Source organism: Xenopus laevis, chromosome 5S (assembly GCF_017654675.1).
Source record: "Xenopus laevis strain J_2021 chromosome 5S, Xenopus_laevis_v10.1, whole genome shotgun sequence".
Lineage (NCBI taxonomy): Eukaryota > Metazoa > Chordata > Amphibia > Anura > Pipidae > Xenopus > Xenopus laevis.
The window spans coordinates 42,419,073-42,423,123 of record NC_054380.1 but is presented as its reverse complement, the minus strand read 5'-3'; positions in this window follow the sequence as shown (position 1 = coordinate 42,423,123).

The following is a 4,051-nucleotide window of genomic DNA, read 5'->3' as shown; positions in this document are numbered from 1 at the left end:
CCTAATGGAATCATGGGTTTCTGTTTTCAGTCTTGATGCATCTCTTACTTGCTTACTTCGCATTGCACTACTCTTCTGACACGTGTAACCATTCTGCATGTTTTATCACTCGAGATTTACAGCTCAGCATGTGGATAGCCAAAACACTTGTGCCCCATTGAAATTAATGGCAATGCCAGTACACTCTGATGTCAGGGGTTGTTCAAAATCATGATATTCAGTATTTCCATATGACAATTGTTTAAAATGCGGATGCACCTGTGAGCACTGTTCAGAGAAGGCAGGAAGCAAATCATTGGGGCAGATTTACTAAAGGGCAAAGTGACAGCTGGTGACGATTCGCCAGCGTTACTGTTTTTAGGCACTTTGCCGATTTACTAACGGAAGCAGGCGTAACTTCGCTAGAGAAATAGACAGACCATAGCAGTCATTTGCACTCTATCGCCAGGTGAATTTTCACTCTGGCGAATGGACGTTACTCCGCAAATTCATCAAGATGTGGATTTTACTGAACGTTACATCTTTCGCCAGACTTGCCATCGCCAGCTCAGACCAGGCAAAGTGCAATAGCAGTGATAGCCTGCAAATTTTTTTTTGGGTAACCGGGTTTCCCCATACATTTTCTAACATATGGAACAGATTTAAGGTTGAGGTGAATTTTTCTAATTCCAAAAATTCGAATTTCAAGCTATTTTTGTGTACTACGACTAGGGAATAGTCCAAATTCGGTTTGAATTTGAAAAAAATTTGATTATCAAAATTTATTATGTACTGTCTCTTTAAATATTCGACTTCGACCATTTGCCATCTAAAACCTGCTGAATTGCTGTTTTAGCCAATGGGGGACTTCCTAGAACCTACTTGGAGTCAATTGGTGGACTTTGAAAAATCGAAGATTTTTTGTGGGAGAATACGGACCCATTCGATCGAAAACTGACCTATTCGACCCAAAAAAAAACTTCGACTTAATTTCGGTTGGTATTTTTGAATTCGAATTTCTAAGTTTTTTCAATTCAAAATTCGACCCTTCATAAATATGCCCCTAAGGGTGGAATTGAAAATTCAAACCTAAACTTGCCAAGTTCATATATGTCAATGGGACCAATTTGAACGTTAGTAGCCTTCCTGACATTTGAGTTTTTTTTTGGACAAAAAACTCAAATTGAGCTTAGTCAAATTTGATTCAAATTCTATTCAAGTTTTCTAGTCGGTAAAATTTGTGCGAGTTTAAGATATTACATTTTTTTATTAAATAACCCCAATCGAATTTACATGACATGGCAACTTATACTAAAACCATGAATGTCATGAAATTAATTTAAAAATGCGAACTATAAAAACACGAATGGGAAAAGATTTTTGTGGGTACTTTGAATCGAATTCGATCAAATGCGCTATTCCTTCGATTCGGCCGAACAACGGACCTATTCGACCAAAAAAAAAAAAATAAACTTTGACTTAATTTGAGCTGTTCTTTTTGAATTTGAATTTCACCGATTTTTCAATTCGAAATTCGACCCTTGATAAATATGCCCCTAACCATATACGTCCATTCAACTTTAAATTTCCCGCCATATGCAAATTAGCCTGAGCAAAGACCGCTGACGAAGGTGCGCTAGGATTTGCTTGCATTGCTGAAGTAATGCTAGAGAAAATTCGACAGTGTTTGGCACCCTGGACGCAACTTGGCATTTTAGTAAAGTAGCGCTGTCTGAGCGAATTTTCGCCTGGCAAAGTGTTGCGATGGCTACAAAGCCGTCACTGGCGAATTTTCGCTTCTTAGTAAATTTACCCCATAATGTTTTGTTACCTCCCAGGGAGTTATGATGTCCAAAAGATTTGGGATTGCACAGCAAAAGATGAAAGGTGAGTCAAAATCTTAGTATTAACCATTCCATATCCATGACAGTGTTTTACTAGAGGTTGTAGTCTAGAGGTAGAGTCTCTTGGAAACAATTAACACACAACACCTACCTAAGCAAAGGTTTTATAACAGATAAATGAAAAAGATATACATTACCGAGTGAGCAAATGAGCAAAGCATTTCCATTCTCTGCATCCAAGACTGGGAGATCCCGATATACTGTAGTCAACAGATTTAAGCCTAAAACAATCCTCAAGGTCTTGGGCAGTATGCACATTACCCCACAGGAGAGATCTCAGCTGAATGGAGACCCCCAGTTTTTATATGCTCAAAAACAATGAGCTCATACATTAAACCACTTGGTTAATAACAGATCTTGCTTCCCATGTGCTCATCAGGATCTGGCCAGACTCCCAACAAGCACATCCGAAGCATAGATCTTATCTAGTCAACTAGTAGCACTTTAGACCATTTTCTTTCCTAAAGGAAAGCCCCATGAGATCTTCCAGAAGTCACAAACATATTAGGAACAAATACAAGTATTAGGTCATCGACTAATTGGGTTCAATAGTTTCCCTCATACAAAGCCTCATTATACAGGGTTATAAAGCTGTCTTGTATACCATATTGGGTTCAGCGGTTGAACAGTTCTTTGTTATATTTCTATCAGTATTACTATGAGTCACCATTGATAACAGTTCTTTGTGTTATATTTCTATCAAAGTCTTAATTTGTATGAAAGTATTACCATGAGCCATATATTACACATAATCAATCATAAAGGCCAAGGCAGATGGCTTAGAAAACTTGAGATAAAGTTAGTAGGCCTGTTAGATGTGTTAGGCGGTAGCAGACAAGACATGCGTGGAGTGTTTGATTTAAGAACATCCATGTCTTTATTTACAGATAAAAATTCACCAAGTAGACCCCTTGCTCCTGGGAGTTACCGAGACCACCACAAAGTTCCAGGATGGAGGGAGCACTTACAGTATGTGTTTCAATGGTACTATACTCCTGTATATTGTAATATTTTGAACAGACTTTGGCACTCCCCTATACTCCAGATACAACTAGAAAACCCTTTACATAGTAACATAGTAAGTAAGGTTGAAAAAAAGACACACGTCCATCAAGTTCAACCTTTTTTTTTTTAATCTGCCTAACTGCTTGTTTATCCAGAGGAAGGCAAAAAAACACCTCTCCAATTTGCCTCAGAGGGGGAAAAAATTTCTTCCTGACTCCAAAATGGCAATCAGACTAGTCACTGGATCAACTTGTACTATGAGCTATCACCCATAACCCTGTATTCCCTCACTTGCTAAAAAGCCATCCAACCCCTTCTTAAAGCTATCTAATGTATCAGCCTGTACCACTGATTCAGGGAGAGAATTCCACATCTTCACAGCTCTCACTGTAAAAAACCCCTTTTGTATATTTAGGTGGAACCTCCTTTCTTCTAATCGGAATGGGTGACCTCGTGTCAGCTGGAAAGACCAACTGGTAAATAAAGCATTAGAGAGATTATTATATGATCCCCTTATATATTTATACATAGTTAGCATATCTCCCCTTAACCCTTTGCCTGCCAAGCACGTACGGCGTACGTGCTGGCAGGCAAATGCTCAGGCTGCCAAGAACGTACATTGTACGTTCTTTAGCAGCTGAGCGCTCTCTCTGCTTCGGCGGCTTTTGCCGCCTCCGCAGAGAGTGGGGAGAGAAGACAGCCCCCTAGGCAACGAGGCTGGGGGGCTGTCAAGTCGGATCTGCGACTCGATTGTCGCAGATCCGACTTCAAAGTAGCAGACGCATCGCATGGAGCGTCTGCTACTACACTCACCTTCTTCCTGCCTGCAGAGCCGCCCACGCACTTCCTGCTGCGCAGCAACTCTGCAGACACGCTGCCAGGACTCCTCCAAAGAAGACAGCGATTCTCCTGCTCCAAAAACGGTAAGTGCACGTTTTTTTACACACTTACCTGCACCTACACATACTTACAGTACATTTATGCATTTTAGTAAAGATTGGAATTTTTTTAAATTTTTTTTTTTTAATTTTAGCACACTTGGTCCCTTTTGTACAGTTATTTACACTTATTTACACTTATTTACATGTATTTGCACACTCAGATAACTTTTATTAGTGCACAAATATGTATACACAAACAGGTGTTTTTTTTTTTTTTTACGA